General features: G+C 42.9%; 1 non-coding gene across 1 annotated transcript; it reads left to right on the top strand.

Moving 5' to 3' along the window:
* The first annotated feature begins 4181 nt into the window (after nt 1-4181).
* LOC141603257 (small nucleolar RNA R71) lies at nt 4182-4288 on the top strand. The gene has a single exon (XR_012525147.1). It is a non-coding gene; the product is annotated as a small nucleolar RNA R71 (small nucleolar RNA).
* The last annotated feature ends 15823 nt before the right edge of the window (nt 4289-20111 follow it).

The raw sequence follows: 20111 nt of genomic DNA, 5'->3' as shown, positions 1-20111 counted from the left end.
CATTTCACACCATATTCAGTGCATCCGGGTGGAGACAAGCTTTACAAAGATTTGAAGAAAACGTTTTGGTGGCCTGGGATGAAGAAAGAGACAGCTGAGTTTGTGTCCCGTTGTTTGACATGCCAGAGAGTTAAAGGGGAACAGAGAAGACCACAAGGTAAGGTTCAGTCTTTGGAGGTGCCTGAGTGGAAGTGGGAATCCATTTCCATGGATTTCATTGTGGGTTTGCCTAAGAGTCAACAAGGTAACAATATGATTTGGGTGATAGTGGATCGTCTGACCAAGTCAGCTCACTTTGTTCCAATGAAAGATACATGGACTAAGGCACAACTGGCTATGGCCTATCGAAAGAACGTGCTGAAGTTACATGGAGTCCCTAAGGACATAGTGTACACGAGATGCGAGATTTATATCGGGGTTTTGGAAGGAGTTGCAGGAATCGTTAGGGACAAATCTGAAGATGAGTACAGCTTTTCATCCTGCGTCGGACGGGCAGGTGAGAGAACAATCAAGACTCTTGAGGATATGTTGCGAGCTTGTGTGATGGATTTTGGTGGTAGCTGGGAGCGGAGGTTGGACTTGATAGAATTTTCTTACAATAATGACTATCACACTAGTATTGGTATGGCACCGTTTGAGGCTTTGTATGGGAGGAGATGTAGGAGTCCAATCTGTTGGGACGATAGTCTTGAGGCAAAGTGGTTTTAGGACAGAGATGGTACATGAGATGGTGGAGCAGATTAAGATGATCAGGGAACGGATGAGAGCAGCCCAGGATCGACAAAAGAGTTATGCAGATCTACATCGTCGGGACATAGAGTTTCAGGTTGGGGACAAGGTTCTTCTGAAAGTGTCTCCTATGCGCGGAGTTATGAGATTTGGGAAGAAAGGCAAGCTAAGTCAGAAGTTTATAGGGCCTTATGAGATCTTAGAGCGAGTCGGGGAAGTTGCTTATCGTCGGCATTACCAGTTTGCATTAGAGAGAGTGCATAATGTGTTTCATGTATCGCAACTGCGGAAGTATGTGAGTGACCCGTCACATGTGTTGGAGGCAGAGAACTTAGAGCTTGATGAGTCTTTATCATATCTTGAGCTACCTAAGCAGATCCTAGACCGAAAGGTTAGAAAGACTAGGGGTGGTGAGACAGTTTTGCTCAAGATCCTTTGGTCTAACCACGAGACCGAGGAAGCTACATGGGAGGCAGAGGATATCATGAAAGAGCGTTACCCCTTCCTTTTTGATCAGGTATGTATGGTTACGGGGACGTAACCTTGTTTCTTTTAGGGGGGTAGGAGATGATCGCGAGCAGTTTCTAAGAGTTTTATACACCTTTTTATATGTTGCGTCGGTAGGTTGTCGGGATGAGTTGGGTAAGTAGCGTGTTTTATATTGAGTTTTGTTTTGGTTGTTGAGTCGGGAATGTTTTGGTGTACCTTTGTTTTAGTAGTGGTTTGAACTTCGGGGACGAAGTTCCTTTTAGGAGGGAAGCGTAATACTCCGTATTTATAGTCTTGGGGTACTCTATCGAGTAGGCCTTACTCTGTCGAGTAAGGGTAAGTGGCGAAGCAAAATAGTTTCGACTGTTGGGCACTCGATCGAGTAGTTGGGGCACTCGATCGAGTAGGGGGTACTCGATCGAGTACCTTGGGTACTCGATCGAGTGTCCGGTTTTTACGGGGAGTTTTCTCGGGTTTTGTTAATTACGCGATTAAGGTATTTAAACATATTCGTAATTGTTTTAAATCACTTTTTACAAAACCTAAAACCTGTTTAAGAGAGAAAACAACTAGTTCTTCTTCCTAATCGCGTTCTTGACAATTCCCGGAGTTAAGACGGTCGGTTCGTATCGTAGTTCGTGTCGTTGGATTCCTTGCGTCGAGGGTAAGCTTTTAATATAATTTCTATAATGTTTTGTTAAGATTGATGAAACCCTAATTTAGGAATTGGGGGTTTTTATGAGTAGTATTTGAATGGTAGCATCTATGTGTTGTATGGTAGGAGGAGAATTCGTAGAGGAGCCGTTTTGATACAGCTGTAGATACCGTCTGCGTGTTGTGCTTTCCAGGTAGGATTTCCTACTCAGTATTAGTCCCATAATGGGATGTTGGTGATGTGATGTAGTTAGTTGTTTGATATGATGATTGTGATTGTGATTGTGATTGTGGGTGTGTTTGTGGATGGTTCTCGAGATGCGTTCTCGGCTGAGTGGGGTCACTTGCGGGAGTGATCTCACGCCCTAGTTTCGCCCTTCGTGGAACCCGCCACGGAAGGGGATGTGCACATTAATGGACAGGGTTATCGCTCGTACGATGAGCGGGGCTTAGGTGGGAACGGCTGCGGTCCCCCACTGGCAGGGCTGGTCCAGTGGACAGTCAGTATTGAGATGATGGGAGTTGGTGGTGTGTGTGTGTGTGTGACAGTTCAGCTGTATGTTTGTCTTATTATTGTTATTTATATTGATTGTGTGATTAGTACTGACCCCGGTGTTGTTTTGTAAACCTGCGGTGATCCATTCGGGGATGGTGAGCAGATATTGAGCAGGTATAGAGATGAGTACTGGGATAGATGGGATGGCCACGACATGACGATAGAGTCTTCCGCTGTAGTTTAGCATTTATTTACATTTCAGTTGAGAACAAATAGTTTGGAATAATGTATTGTACTTTCAGTTTGGTTTCGAGGATTGTACCTATTCATTAAACTACTTATAATAAATGTTGTTTCTGTTTTGTCTATTTGATTATCATACCTCGGGCGACCGAGATGGTGATGTCTTCATACCTGAGTGGTCCTGGTAAGGCACTTGGAGTATGGGGGTGTTACATTGCCAATTGTGCATGGAATAGAAAAGCTACCGGGATCTTTTAACTTAGGAGGGGACTTGTTTTGCAAAAGAGCACTCACCTCGGCGGTGAGAGCTATTGTTTCAACCTCATCAAAAGTCCTCTTCTTAGTTAAAATATCTTTCATGAACTTAGTGTAAGATGGAATTTGAGTGATTAATTCGGTAAAAGGAACGGTTACCTGTAGATTCTTCACAACTTCCATGAATTTACCGAATTGAGAATTCTTTTGATGTTTTGCCAATCTATGAGGAAATGGCACTTTGACTTTTTCCGGAATCTTTGCTTCAACATCTTTCTTTGGAGGAGCATCCTCCACTTCCTTGACTTTCTCAACAATAACAAGTGGGTCATCCACTTTCTTGGGAATTTCTTCAATTGCCTTATCATATGGAGAGACCTCCAACTCAACAAGTACATCCTCATCATCTTTAGGCATGGATGGCCCATCATATTTCGTACCACTTCTTAAGGAGATAGCATTAAGGGTAGCATGTGGTTGCTCACCTTGAGGGGGTAGTTGACCCGATTTCCTTGAAGAGCTAGATGAGGCCAATTGAGCCATTTGTTGTTCCAACACTTTGATTGTGGCATTTTGAGCTTGCTCATTCTTTTGGATTTGAGCCAACAATTCCTTTTGCATACGGACTATCAAGCCCTCAAGCTTACCTCCCTCTTGGTTATTTTGTTGGGCATTATTTTGTGGTGGAGGTTGATTTTGTTGGAAATTGTTTTGTGGGGGCCTTTGTTGATTTTGATACCCCGGTGGAGGGATGTATTTTTGTTGTTGAGGGACATAGGCATTTTGTTGTGGTGGGGGTTGTTGTTGAGGATTTAGCACATTGTTGCTTCTGTAAGACATATTCGGGTGAAATCTTGAATTTGGATTATATGTGTTTGAGAACGTACCCGATGGATAAGCATTTTGTGCATTTTGTCTTAAAGCTAAAAAGGCATTTACCTCTTCAATGGGAGCTTGGCAATGAGAGGTATAATGACCCGCACCTCCACAACCTTCACACACAACGATTTGGCTCGTTGAAGACATGGCGTTGACTTGTTGAATTGAATCTCTAGCATCCCTTTCCGTCAATTGTTGTTGGAGCAAAGCAATTTGAGCTGGCAAAACAGAGTTGTTAGAGGATTCTTCTTTACCTTTGGATGGCACAACTCGAGAATTGACATATTGTGCATCATGGATCGCCATAGATTCGATCGTGGAATGAGCGAGGTCGGTGTCTATTTGATCAAACCGCCCATTGTTGGCGGAATCAAGAATCCTCCGGGACTCGGCACAACATCCATTGTAGAATGTTATTGCTAGAAACCATTCATCTAGCCCATGATGTGGGCATTGTCTTTGAAGCTCCTTGTACCTCTCCAAAGCTTCATATAAGCTCTCAAGAGCTTGTTGACGGAATCCGGTAATTTGGCTCCTCAAAGTTTGAGTTTTCTCCGGTGGAAAAAACTTTCGATAAAAAGCAAGAGCCAATGTCTCCCAATTGGTGATTCCCAAGGTGGTGCGGTCAAGGATATTCATCCAAAGCTTAGCCTTGTTCTTCAATGAGAAAGGGAAAAGTATTTCCCTTATTTGGGCTTGGGTGACGCCTGTTTGCCGGATCATGGAGCAATAGTCACAAAAGTTTTGCACATGCAAATTGGGATCCTCCAAAGGACTTCCTCCAAATTTCTTCCTCTCCACAAGGCTAATGAAAGCCGGTTTGATCTCGAAGTCCGGCGCGGTGATTTGAGTGGTTGTGATTCCGGCCGGAAGCATGGCCGTGGTGGGATTTGAATGATCGGAAAGTTTCACCATCTTTTTGGTAGTAGATGGTGAATGTGGTGGAGATGTTGAACTTGAAACCTCCTCCTCTTCAAGAACCTCTAGATCGTCTAAGTAAGACTTTCTAGCACTTTCGGCTTGTACGGGAGAAGAGGCTTCTTTCACTTCCTTCCAAAAGCGTCGTCTTCTCCTAAAGGTTTTCTCGGGATTGGAATCCGGTGAAAGCAATTCTCCCTTGCGTGAGGACCTGGGCATAAGACAACAATTTCTAGAGAAGTGATAAGTAACGGTCTCAAGGAACAAGTGTTCCCCAAGACAAAGAAAAAAAAGATAGAAATCAACAAATCACAATGCAATAAAACCGTTTCCCCGGCAACGGCGCCAAAAGTTGATAGGCTTATCGCGTACCTATGCAAAGATAAATTCCCTAGACACAAATTAATGTAGTAATAGGGGTCGAACACAAGGAAACGGGAATTACGTTGTGAATTGCTATGGGTGGATTTTTATCAAGGTCGATTACGATTTGGGTTTGGTTTGTTTGGTTTGATGATTAATAAAAATTGCAATGTAAATAATATGATAAAAGATAGTCTAAAGGGTTCGGGTCACTCATGCAAAGGTTAACATATGAACGTGATAAACTTGATACTAATAATCTTGTCAATTACTTAGGCTTAAAGATACCCACCTTACGGTATTAGTATCAACCATAGACCGGGTCCTAGAAAAACTCTCGTCCATGACTAGGTCGTCCTACCACACATGCTTAGTCTAATTCAATTCCGTGCCTCTCGACTTTAGAACAAATAAACAAGTTTTAATCTACGACTACGGCCGATAATCAAAGATTAAACGTAACAAAGCAAACATGTGATGGAAGCAATTGATCAATATTATTATGAACTTTATTTAATCATATTATATGTTTGATTTGCATGGCTCCCCTAGCCTTTAGACTAGAGAATTTAGCTACTCATACTAAGATGTAAAATGTAAACTAAATTGTAAGTAATGTTGAACATGGTTATATGAATTATGCTAGTTAGGTGATATAACATACGAAAAGAATAAAGCTAAGTAAATATGAAATACTTAACTATGATAACTATGTGATAAGTAAGCAATGATGTAAATTATAAACTTGTAATAAGAAATACCTTATAAAGGAGGACTTGTATGGAAGAACAACCAACTAATAACCAAAAGATTGAATATCAAATGCTTAAGAATCTCTTGAAATACAAAATGTTGAAAGATTAACTAAGGAATGCTTAAACAACTTAAACTTGAAATGAAAACTAATGAGAGAAAACTTATAATGCTTGAGGCTTATTGTAGTAAACTTGGACGTAAAATGGGATGCCTAAAACCTAGGAATACCTCTCCTATTTATAGGAGAGGAGGAGAAAACGTAAGCCTTCAATGAGCATGCAACCCCGATCGGGGTTAGGCGGCCCCGATCGGGGTCGTGTGTTCCTCGGTCAATCGCCTTAATTCTTGATTAATTACGTGAGGAATCTCTATGCTTCGTTTTTAATGCTCCTTAATCATCCGGTAATGCTCTAAATTCCTAGCATCCTAAGCTCTCTTGGCATCCAATGCTTGCACCTCAATATGGACCTTCATTTTGGGCTTGACTTTACATTTGGCTTCATTTGTAATTCCTTACTTCAATCCACTAATCTTCATGCAAAAACCCAAGCAATCTTCACACACTTAGTCCAATATTTGGCCTGTTTTAGCTTAGTGAACTTGATGTACAAAACCATAGGAAAAAGCCTCTAAATGCTTAGATTCCTACAAAACCGTAACAAACACAACAATACACCTAGAACACAAAATTAGCTCAAAAATATACTAATTAAAGTATGATAATAAATAGAAACCGAGCTAAAATGAGGGGTAAAAGTATATATAAAATGAACATATCACTTCAACCTATCATAATCTGATCTCATCAGATCAATCCGGGCTACCAAAGAAGTAGCCTGATAGGCATTATAGAGACAGGTTGCAGCACCCTGATCAAAAATAGAAAGGAAAACATGAGTAATTTACACCAATAATAAAAACCACCCAAACAAAACACACATAAAAACGGTTCCAGCCTACCTCCCTTACAGCAGCCAAGGCACTAGCTAAGAGGCTGACTGAATGATCCACAGAAGCAATTGCCTGAGTAGCAGTCTCATCAGGGTCAAGGGTGAGCATAACATCTGATTTAGAAGCGGCGTAATCCCTGATCTTCACCCTAGCAGCCTCCATATTGTCCACCCTGGCTCTCACTTCCCTAACCGGGGCAGAAATGTCAACATCTTCAACTTTCCTTTTTTGGGCTGCTGAACTTGTTTCAGCAGGGGCAGTAGGTGCAGAAGTGACCTTGGCAGCATCAGACTGTTCAGTCAAGTCAATAACAGGCTCAGCATCCCCGCTTCCCTGGGAACCTTCTTCCTTGATCTTAGCCAGCCTGGCTGAAAGGTCAGCCATACCAAACCTAGCAACGCGAATAGATGACCTGGTGGCTACAACACGAAATACTATATTAGCAATATAAACCAAACATTACTAGGAAGCCTAAGTAAAAAGAAGGGAAAGACTAAGATAGACTTACTGCCTGACGTAGTGGCACTAGCAGCCCCTGAAGGTTTAGCCGCCCTGGCAGCACCGTCAGCCTTCAAGCAACGAGGAAGATAACCAACCCTACAACAGGGAGGCCAAGACCTCTCCAAAGGAGGATTAGCAAGGAAAGCAGAAATATTGGGAGTGGGATACTCAGTTTCAGTAACCCAATCATCAACTGTACACATAAGAGGTATGACTTATTATAATTTTCATTTTATTTTTCGCTAACAAATAAAACATGCAGGGCAAAGAAAGAAACCAAAAGACTCACCTGTAACGCAAGCCTCATGATTTAAATACGCCAAGTCAGGACCCACAGAATTGGTCCTGACAAACATGTACCCAGCAGCCCAGCCCTTATCATGGCCGGTGTCCAAGTTACTCAAAAGAGGAGTAGTAGACGCCCTGACCTTAAAACTTATACGGCCAGGACTGTTTGTTTAAACAGCATAACAAGTCTTCAAATCATCAAGAGATAAAAAAATATTGTGTTTTTTACAGAGATTCTCAATGGAACATATAACCTTCCACACCATTGGCATTAACTGATAAGATGGAACACCGATCTCCTTAATAACCTCAACCATAAGAGGAGAAAAAGGAAGCTTACAGCATGCCCTGAAAGCCCAGTCATGGATACAGAACCAACCAGGACAAGCCCAGTCGGCCCTGATGGGAGAATTCTCAGGGATCTAGACTTCAGCATCAGCAGGGATTATCCCCTTATCCTTCAAAATCTTCTCAAACTCAGGCTTCAAACGGTTTGCAGGAGACTGATCCTCATTTAAAGCCTTCATAGGCTTGAATTGAAAATCACCATGAAATATTGAGATCATCTCCAATGGAGAATCACTCGACTTATTGATTGTGGGAGCTGGAGCAGTAGAAGAAGTAGGCAGATTTTGAGAAGAAGTTTCCTCAGGATTCTGAGGAGGAGGAGTTGCAGGAACCGCTGCCCTGGTAGATTTCTTCTTTGCAGCCATTATTTGAAAGATTATGGAAAATTGATTAAAGATTGAAGAAGTTGGAAATTAAGAGAACTGAAGTGAAAGATTATCAAAGAGAGAAAATAAGAAGAAATTGCTTTGGTGAGTTCAACTTAATGAAGAACGCAGGTATTTATAATGAAGAGGATTAGGGTTTCAGCCGCAAAGGAAGTGGATAATCATTAGGAAGTTGCAGTAAATATCACACGCGTCATCAACTGCAGTAAAATAGCCGTTACAGGAAATTGACTGGGCAAAACTTAACCGTTGGGTAATCTTCCTAAAAATAAAGTTATCTCCTCATTTTTTCATCCTGGCACACTGCAAATAAGGAGATAAGGGGCAATTGTTAGGCCTGGAAATCCGCAGACCTTCCTGGTCAGTATCTCATCTAAACCTGACTGTCAGGCTGTCAGGGTGTCAGGCTATCAGGGCACATGAAGATAGGCGCCCGGCCATGGAGAGGACAACGGTCAAAATATCAGGACGATATTAGACCATATACGCGTATATTAAAGGAATTATATACGCAGCATTAAGTGTGAAGATTTCGCAGTAAATGCACTAATTAAGGGAGGAATAATTAGCAATTATTACTGGTAATAATGGAGAATAATCTGCATTTAATACCGTATCAAGCAGCCGTTCAGGGAAGAAGCCTATATAAAGAATACTTTGAAGATATTGGAGGCATATCATTCACACACAAGAAAGAGTATACGCAATACATAGAGAAATATAAACGTTGTTATTGTCATACAATTATTCTCCTAAAATTACATAGTGAAATCCTCTCCTGGCTTGGTGCCCGTGGTTTTTTTCCATTCAAGGGTTTTCCACGTACAAAATTCTTTGTCTTACTATTATTGTCGTTATTTCATTTACAGCTTATTATTATTGTACCCTGACGACCTGACCAACAGACTATCTAGAGCTAGTTTACCTTACACAACTCTACCCTAACCTGATTTCGCCTTGCGTAAAATCCACACAAAACATTGGTCTTCCAAGATTCGCCTAAGCTAAGTAACCCTGTTACTTTCTCGGATGAAGATTTGCCACCTTTCGGCACTAGTCACAACTTGGCTCTATACATCACTGTCATTTGCTTAAAGAAGAATGTGCCAATGACTTTGGTAGATGATGGCTCGGCAGTCAACGTCATACCATTGAAAACGGCGTACAAATTAGGCATGAAAGAGTCAGATTGGACCCCTATCAATCTAGGTGTTCGCGCATATGATGGTACACGACGAAAAGTGGTAGGACTAGTTCACCTTACAATAGCCACAGGGCCAATTGAACAAAAGGTTAACTTCCAAATAGTCGACATTGAAGCATACTTCAACATACTTCTGGGAAGACCTTGGATTCACGCTTCCAAAGTGGTAACAGCCACCCTCCACCAGAAAATCAAGATCCACTAGATGGTAAAGTGGTGACGATCACTTCGTCACCCATCAAGGCGGTAATAGAAAAGAGGTCAAGCAACCAAGTACTTGCAGATCCAGTATATGAGCTTGGGGGCTTCCATAACATAAACCTTGTAGAGAGTGAGTTGGCACCTTTGTATTTCGATCCCTACTCTAATTTAGTGGTCAACCACATACTCAAATCTCAGGGATACTTCCCGGGAATGCTATTGAATCCTGTCCAAAGAAATACCTTTGCACCTTACAAAGAAGGCAACTCGCAAAGGATACCACTAGGACTAGGATACAAACCCTCCAAGGAGGAAGCCCTAGAAATGCTCACTCAATTTCAAAACCACAAGAATGTGGGAATCAAAATGCGGCCCTACCTCCCTACCCTAAATGGATACTTCGTTAGAGAAGGGAGTCAAGAACTCTTTCACGGGTTTCCCGAGCCTTGGCACTACATAGGAAAGCAACTAGCTGGAATCGAGATCTTTCACGATTGCTACTTTATTCCCACAGAAACGGTTCCTACCGTCAAGACTCGTCAAGCACCTTGCTTAGACGAACAAGCTGTTAGCTTACTATTTGGAGAAGATTGGTTTGTTAGAGCCGCGCAGGACGAGATCATTACCATGATACTTCAAGACGATCACTTCAACCCTACCACTTTGATCACAGAAACTAGTTCGAATCAACAGAAAGGATGGAGAAAATCGATCAAGTGGACGAACAACCAAGGAAGACTCTTGAAGCTCACCACTAGAGAAGGAGAGATGTTCGAAGGAGAACCAGAAGACGATGAATTCGAGTCAGAGTCAGAGTCGGTGTCCGAGTCGGAGTCTAGAGAAGTCCCTAGAGAGTCTCCTCCTGTCGTCACTCCCACACCCCTTGTTCCTCCTAGCTTAGCATCAAGTAGTAACAGCAGTTTGGGAAATATCCCAACAGCTGTCCCTTTACCACCACTGACTACTAAACAGATGGCCTCTTTGTTTCAACTTTTTTCAAATTTTAATATGAATAAATCAGGTTCTGCTTACTCTTTGTGTTATTCTGAATGCAATTTTGTTTACGATGATAATGAGGATGACCCAGACCCAGACTCAATCGAAATACCTCCTTACATAACCAAAGAAATACTACAAGAGGGGGAAGGGGGACCAGTTATAGAAAACACCGAACCCATCAACGTAGGAACCGAAATAGAACCCCAAGAACTTAGGATAGTGACGACCTTAAGCCCCGTCGAAAGGGCCAGTTTTATAGACCTCCTACACAAGTTCAAGGACGTTTTTGCTTGGTCCTACAAAGACATGCCAGGGATTGACAGGGATATCGCAGAACACAGAATACCAATCAAACCAGGTTTCAAACCCGTAAAACAGAAGCTTCGTCGAATGAGGACAGAATGGGCTCTTAAGATCAAAGAAGAAGTCGATAAGCAATTCAAAGTCGGGTTTATCAAAGTATCCGAATACTCAGACTGGGTAGCCAACATAGTACCCATACCCAAGAAGGATGGGAGAATTCGTGTTTGTGTTGATTTCAGAGACTTAAACAAAGCGAGTCCCAAGGACGACTTTCCTCTACCACATATCGACATATTGGTGGATAATACAGCGGATCACGCGTTGCTATCCTTCATGGATGGATATGCAGGGTATAATCAGATCAAGATGGCCATAGAAGACATGCACAAAACCACCTTCGTCACTCAATGGTGCACCTATTGCTACACGGTTATGCCGTTTGGGTTAATCAATGCTGGAGCTACATATCAACGCACCGCAACTACACTACTACATAACATGATGCATAAAGAAGTTGAGGTATACGTAGATGATATGATTGTCAAGTTCAAAGATAGAGAGGGGCACATTGAGAACCTTCGCAAATTCTTCTCAAGACTACGAAAGTACAACATGAGACTCAATCCACAGAAATGTGCATTTGGGGTAACATCCGGCAAACTCCTGGGATATGTCGATAGCCAACGAAGGATAGAAATAGACCCTTCCAAGATCAAAGCTCTAATCAAAATGCCGCAACCTCAAACAGAGAAGGAAGTTAGAGGATTCTTGGGTAAGGTGCAGTACATAAGTCGATTCATATCGAAACTCACCATGATCTGTGAACCTATCTTCAAAAAGCTAAAGAAAACGGATCACACCATGTGGGATGATGACTGTCAAAAGGCATTCGACCGAATCAAGGAGACACTAGCCAAACCACCAGTGCTCATGCCACCCCAACGAGATCAACCTCTTGGTTTATATCTCACAGTAACTGAAACAACCATGGGTGCCATGCTGGCCCAAACTGTGGGAAAAGAAGAAAGAGCTATCTACTACCTTAGTAAGAAGTTCTTGGAGTATGAGTGCAAGTACATACCACTCAAAAAGACATGCCTCGCTCTTGTGTGGGCAACGAAAAAGCTACGCCATTACATGCTTAGCTACTCCGTCAAAATATACTCCAAAATGGATCCTGTCAAATACCTCTTCGAAAAACCTATTCTCAATGGACGCCTAGCGAGATGGACTTTGATGCTCTCAGAGTTCGATCTCAAGTATGTACCTCTGAAAGTTATAAAAGGACGCGCTATCGCCGAGTTCTTCGCAGAAAATCCCATCAACGATGCACAAGCAATAGACACCTGGTCGTTTCCGGTTGTGGATATACTCTAAACAGATGTAGACTCCTGGGACCTTTATTTTGATGGAGCATCGAACTTAAGAGGATTTGGAATAGGAGTGTTCCTCATTTATCCTAAAGGCGGGCATATACCATTCTCTGTCAAACTCGACTTCGAGGTGACAAATAATGCGGCAGAATATGAGGCTTGCCTCATTGGACTACAAGCAGCAGTAGGTTTAGGCATCAAGAATCTTCGGGTACATGGAGATTCATCTTTGTTCATTAACCAAATTACGGGATCTTGGAAAATTCGGAGTGAAAGCCTAACACCCTATCAAGCCATGATAGACCAAGTTGCCCAATTCTTCGATCAAGTAACGTGCCTACACCTACCTCGAGAAGAGAACCAATTTTCAGATGCTCTTGCAAAACTCGCATCTTTGATTAATATGCCGGATAATATGGTAGAAATGCCATTATGCATCGAACGACGGTCAGAACCAGCTTATGTGGACCAAATTACAGATGAAGAAGAAAACCCAGAGGAAACTTAGTTCCAAGCAATTCTGAACTTCAAACTCAACAGCACCTATCCACCAGACATGGACAAAAGGGGACAACGTGCTCTACGCTTACTAGCCTCCCAATACGTCCTCATGCAAGGAGAATTATATAAAAGAACACCTCTTGGGGTAATCCTGCGTTGCCTTGATCATTCACAGGCACAGAAAGTGATGGAAGAAGTCCATGATGGAGAATCTGGCCCTCACATGAGTGGACCAATGATGGCAAACAAAATCACGCGTTTGGGGGTATTATTGGACCACAATGGAATCGGATTGCATCAAATATGTCAGACATTGTCATAACCGCCAAATCTTCGGGAATGTGCAACACGTCCCTCCTTCACTACTTTACACCATGACATCTCCTTGGCCATTTTCTGCTTGGGGAATCGACATCATCGGAAAGATCACCCCAGCCGAAACAGGAGGTCACTGTTTCATATTGGTGGCTATCGACTATTTTACCAAATGGGTAGAAGCGGCTTCTTATACTAGTCTCACAGCCAAGAACGTGGCAAAATTCATACAATCCAATATCATCTGTCGATACGGTTGCCCACATGAGATCATCAGTGACAATGGGTCACATTTCCAGGCTGAGACTGAACAATTGCTAGCCAAGTACAAAATCAAACATCACCATTCCTCGCCGTATAGACCACAAACTAATGGTGCAGTAGAGGCAGCAAACAAAAATGTTGTCACAATCGTCAAGAAAATGATTGACAATTATCGAGATTGGCCAAGTAAGATACCATTTGCCTTGTGGGGATATCGCACATCCGTTAGGACGCCCACTGGGGCCACTCCTTTCTATTTGACCTACGGTATGGAAGTTGTGCAACCAGTCGAGCTCGAAATACCATCCTTGCGTATTCTACTCGAAAGTCAAATCCCAGAAGCCGATTGAAAGAGGGATAGATACGAAGAACTCAGCCTTCCTGATGAACGAAGATTGCACACATTACATAATGTGCAAACGTATCAGGCACGTATCAAACGAGCCTTCAACAAAAGGGTTAAGCTAAGAAACATCAAAGAAGGGGACTTAGTTCTCAAATCAGTTAGAGCTCTTTTACCTGTCGATCCACAAGGAAAGTTTAAACCCAACTGGGCCGGACGATTTCTAGTCAAGTCCATACTCCCGGGGGGTGCGGTTAGAATCACAGGCCTAGATGGGAATGAATTTTCCAACCCAACTAACCTCGACCAACTGAAACGTTACTATGCCTAGAATAAGAACAAAAACGCGCCTCGCGTAAAACCACGTGTCGCTCCTGTGGCACGGAATAAAAAACGGCCCCTGGGCAGCTGAAATAAAGCCTATGTCACTTTGCTCTTGCATTTTGACAAATCGTCATCCTCAAATCATCAAATAAACTGAATTGTGCTTTAGGAGTAAGTGAAGCTCATGCTTATTTTCTAAGTTCATTACAAGCTCTTGCTTAGAACAATTATTCTTTTATATTTACTTGAACTACGCGCAAGGGTTTGATTTCATTTTTTAAAATGAATACGTAGGCAATCCTTCACAGGATACAACCCACTATTATTTTAAATGTAAATAGAAGGACATTTGCATATGCATTTGGAATTCGACAAGAATAATGAAATAAAATCACAACGGTTGCATAACCAATTAACCTTTTATTTATTTCCTTCCATAATAATAATAGTATGCCACATAATAAAATAATGCTAAAATATAAATAGGCTAGGATTCTAAAAACCCCACCATTTTTATTACAAACAATAATAATAATAATAATAATAATAATAATAATAATAATAATAATAATAATAATAATAATAATAATAATAATAATAATAATAATAATAATAATAATAATAATAATAATAATAATAATAATAATAATAATAATAATAATAATAATAATAATAATAATAATAATAATAATAATAATAATAATAATAATAATAATAATAATAATAATAATAATAATAATAATAATAATAATAATAATAATAATAATAATAATAATAATAATAATAATAATAATAATAATAATAATAAATAATACTAAGACTTAGGCTATTCTTCCATTTTCCCTTTGCATTTGTCATTCTTGTCATATTTCCTATCTCGACCACGAGTCGGGCGCTCCTTCGCTATCTCAGATCTAATCACCAATGGTCTCTCTCGTGGTCTAGCCTTGTCATTCTTATCAATCACCTTCTCGACGACGGGAGAAGTCTTCGGTTTCTTCGACGGATGAACAACTCGAAATCCGGCTTCTTCCTCTCCCTCGGTCAAGTGCTTCTCTTTCTCCTTCTCTACGTCACGAACCTTGTAGTCAACAGGCTCACGCTTCCTTAGTCTCTCGCGCTCCTCAGGAGTAGTAGCCTTCCTCCACTGCAAGTAGGAATCTGATACCCATAATGCGCTAACAGAAGAGTTTAGGAACCACATGTTTCTCGGAGCCCATTTGATAGCCCACTCTCTTCGGCTCTCAGTAGTAAGCGCCATGGCAGTCTGAGGAACAGTGTCAAGCCTCAGAATTGTCTACTTCAATCCAACCTGCCTCATCAGCCTCTCTGGGAAGATGCATATCATGAATTCCAAGCCAGTAATGCGCACCGATCGGGTAGGATCCAAAGACGATACTCCAGTAACAGACTTGAGATGCCACCATGGTACAGTCCATCTAATCAGGGGTCCATCCTCGTTCTTCAACTTATTCTCCCAATAGTTGCAAACCCGAGTGAAGTCCACCATGTAAAGCCTGGTCCTCATTGCAATTGAGCGAGCATGATAAGCAGGAACATTAACTGGGGGCTCGATCAATCGCAGACGCTCCATAAGCCAAACCTACCAAAGCAGGTATTAGTATCCAACACGAAAAAAAAAACGAACGAAAAAAAAAAACAAAAAGAAGAAAACAAAAAAAAAGAAAGCAGAAAAGTTGTATTCTTTTACCTACAAGATGATGGGACTTCCTAAATAAGGAAGGTCGCGGTTGGCTTTCCTGTTATCTAACCCCAATAGGATCTCTCCTAAACATAGGCAAGCTGGGCTCCTGCGCAGCTCCATCTGCTCAACTAGGCTCAAATAGCGAGGATCACCTCTCATATCCTCATCAACATGCCCTTGAAGGACATAACCATGCAATAAGAAAAACCCAAATGCCCTACGCCTCGCCACATAGGAGATAGAAGGGTCTGCCCTATTTATAAATCGATCGATAAAATCAAGCATTCGGACTCCTTTTGAGGTCACAAGACGATCAACCTCAGCTCTTGTCAATCCAATCAAATCTCTAAATTTATTCTTATATCCTTCAGAAGTAGAGGGAATAGCAGGCATATGTTCTGGGTCCCAACCACCAATTGCAGCAATTTCTTCAGGAAACGGACAGATGTCACCTCTAGGGAAGGCAAACACGTGGAAGTTCGGGTCCCAATACTCAAGACAAGCATCCAATAACGGTTTAAAGACCTTAATTAGCTTCAAGCTTAAAATCGATCCAAAGTTGTAGGCACCCATATCGTGTTTCTCCACATTTAAAAATTCGTTGGTCCATTCTTTGAGACGGATTTCTAAAGTATTCATGATGTATGATTAATTAGAGAGTTTTTAGGTAATAGACGGCAGAAAGACGGAAGAATTATGTGAATAAAACCTCCATCGACGTCTATATTTATGCTAAAAGCTGTTTCCTAAAATCTGTCAGGACGGACACACTGGGAAAAGGGCGCAGCACCTGCTGCGCCTTTTCAAAGGGACGCAGCTCATGCTGCACCTCTTCCTCAACTGTATTTCTGTGATTTTCCGCGTTGGATCTTTCCTAATTCCTTAAAGCATAATTTCCTATTCGTATGGGTTATTATTTTTGGTAATTCCGTCCAATTACCGTATTTCGAGTTTCCTAATTCAACGGGCACGTATTTCGAGGCAAGATCGGCAATTTCGTCAATTCAGCACACTTATCCATTTCTTTTTTAATTTTTCTTTTTGGGGAATCATTTCACTCCCGTTTCATATCACATTGCAAACTTATATGTTTTCCTTTTCATTTTTTTTAGGGGGTAACCCTGCCTACCTTCCGGTCATGTTCGGCAATTTTTTTGCATTTTTTTCGAGTCTTTGTCTTGCGCTAATTTAGGCCATGTGTACAAATATGTGTTTTATGTGCAATTTCTATGTAAATTTCGGCAGTATGACGGCATAAACCGTCATCACCCAAACCTGTTCAAAGCTAACCTGTAGGTACAAACAAGACAACCCAGCAGCAAAGACACTCAGGCCGTCATATATACAACCAAAAAGAAATATGTACACCGAACTGGGGGCTCGTGCCCGAAACAAAGTCCGAAAGTCCAAAATAAAGGTCCTAAAAAAAATGTACAAAAGTGTATGCGTGATGACCAACAACAAAAACAACGGGAAAACAAACGAACTCTCTGCTGTCGCGCCGGCTCAGAATCGCCGCCTTGAGAGCAAATGGTCGAACGTCGCGGACCTCTAGCTCCCTCAGCAGGCGAGTTGTCTCCTCTCGGGACTGCGCTAGCTCTCGCTCTAAGTCACGCTCCTTCTATGACAAGAATTGGCTTATGTCAATCATTTCAAACATAGAGAAAGTTAAAAAATGAAGTAAACGGAAGGATCAGACCTGACGTCCTCGACCGCCAGCAAGTGCCTCGACGGCAGTAGCCCGTAGCCGGTTGGCTACCCTCCACAAAGCCACGAACCGAGATGGCGCTACCTGCATTTCAATAAACAAGGATTCTCAATGATTTGACAAAGTTAAACAAATGTATTCTTATACAAAAGCTAATTAAGTTGGGGAACTTATCCTCCGGATCAGATGCTGCCACTCGTCCAGGCCAGCATCTGTCACCGCCTTGCCAAAGTCGCGAAGCTCGGAAACCGTCGTCATCCCCTCCGCATCATTATACTCGAGGGTCTCGGGGTACGCTGGGGGCTCGACGCCCGCCGCCTCAACCTCCTGCGAAAATTTAAATGGTTTCCATTAATCGATGATCATTCATCTTGTTTTCAAGTCAATCGAAAGAAAAGTAAACCACTCACCACAACCGGCCAGTACGCTAACCTCCGGTATAGGAACGCCGAGTAGTCCTCGCCAGGAGGAAGGAGAGCGTCACCACCGATGTCTGCCAAGTCAGCCTCCCTCTCAGCATCAGAGGCTCCCTAAACATCGTCCGAGGAGGATCGATGGGGACCGTGAAGGCATCTCGAGAGCACTGGCGAGTCAAACGCTCACCTAAGTACCACACGGGACCCATCGACGTCCTCAGCAGCAACCTACTCGAGCTCCTAGGTCGAAGAACCTCAGCCACAAAAGGAGGGACGCCAGTGTAGTCCGCCCAAGGTCTGGGCACCCACTAAGATAAGCAAGCGAGAGGTTATGATCAGTTCTAAAAGAAAGCAATGAGAAAGCAAACAAAGAAAGGTGAGTCGAGGATACTCACGCCCTCCAGCTGCAAAGCGTTCACATCCCGTCGACAGACGTCGTGAGAAGAACGCTGGCTCTTTGTACGACACATCACCCAATCCCTCACAATGGGATAGGCTCTCTCCCCTGGCTCCGTCCTCTTCGGCGCGAAGCTCGGAAAGTAGGAGTACACCCACGCCTGCGAACAAGATAATCAATAAAGATCTTTCGTGATTCAATAAGAAAAGGAAATGATCTTTCATGATACGAAATGAAGGTTCATACCTCCAGCAGCAGTCCAGGACCAACAGTGGCAGGAGAAGTCCTCTTCTCCACCAACTTAGGACGAACCATGGCCCTCATGTAGCGAGTGAGGACCGCAAAGCCGGGAGTAACCCAGTCCTAACGAACAAGGCCACTCAAGTCAGAAAGGAATGGAAGAAGCTTCGTTGACAGCCTCTCCCCCTTGTCTCCAAGGTAGAGAGAAGACAAGAACCACCAGAGCCACAGACGAGCTCTCTGCTCCGCAGTACTAGGAGGAGGAGCCGTTTCCCTCCCATCGATCGTCACCACCGTCGGGACCTTGCCAGCAAAGTAATCCCTGACGTAGGAACTCGGCACCAACCCGGGAACCGCAGCAGCTTTCGCCGCCAGGTTCCAACCGATCAAGCTCCTAGACTTAGCCGAGTCCACTCTCATGACCATCTCTGGCCATACCACAGCCTTAGTCCCGCACGGCAAGCCAGAAATCATGTCGTAATCCTCCAACGTGACCCCAACCTCGCCAAAAGGCATGTGAAAGGTCGAGGTCGTGTCCTAGAACCGATCAAGGAAAGCTCGAATCAGGCAAAGGTTAGCCTGAATCTTCCTTCCCTTGATATCCCTTCACACTCGTACCAAAGCACCAAACGCTCCCCGCTCGATGAAGGTCTGCTCCTCCGCCGACAGTCTCTCGTAAGCCTCCATCATCATAGTGTAACCCGAGAAAGACCTGATGTTCCCGGCCTCCTATTTTTATTCAAAGGAAGAGCTATCTTTAGCTCGAATGAAAGAGAAAAGGAATAGCAAAAGAAGGATAAAAGAAGGTAAATGAAAGAATGGTGAATTCGATTTACCAAGCTCTTCACCGCCCTGTAGGACAGGTGACTCTCCGCTGCCCAGATGAGATGTCGGCTATCCCGTCTCTCAGCCCACTCGGTTGCTCCCCTCAGCTGATGACCACCTCGTCTGACATTGGCCCGCCTTGGGACCTCCTCCTCAACAGCCTCCTCCTCGACGACCTCGTCCTCAGTAGCTGCCTCCGTCGCAGCAGCAAAAGCCTACTCTAACGCCTCCTCGAGCGTACGAGAAGGGTCAAGAATAGTGTCCACATCCATGGGACCTCTCCCTGACGTAGAAGCCTCGTCACCTGTAAGAGTAGAGTGAATTAGGCCGCGTTAATAGACGACGAGCCTTAGTTAGGAGATTTTCGAGCCTTCAAAGCTCCGGAATCGCTCTTTTCTCGCCATCCTTGGCCGTTTCTCCCAAAACCCGACCGCTCATGTGGTAGTATGGGTCAAGTCAAGTCTAAATTAAAGCCTAGTCATGGGTTCGAGTCGGAGTTTCGACAGCATTTCGTTATAACGGCGATTATGCCCTAGAAAAGTGTCCTGAAAAAGCCGTCACAAATCAAAATTCCGAGATGGTAGGAAGTTTACCCATCATACAAGGATTCCGAATATCAAGTTTCATCACAAATGGCCAATCCCAAGGCTATTTTCGAAGCAATTTACGGTTCAGCCGTGAGACCGTCACAATTTCACTCAAACGCTCAAAACTCAGTGAAAATTACACATGGTTAT

The sequence above is a fragment of the Silene latifolia genome, chromosome 9 (assembly GCF_048544455.1).
Source record: "Silene latifolia isolate original U9 population chromosome 9, ASM4854445v1, whole genome shotgun sequence".
NCBI classification, from domain to species: Eukaryota; Viridiplantae; Streptophyta; class Magnoliopsida; order Caryophyllales; family Caryophyllaceae; genus Silene; species Silene latifolia.
Note: the sequence above shows the minus strand (reverse complement) of the source record. Positions and strands in the feature narration are given on the sequence as shown.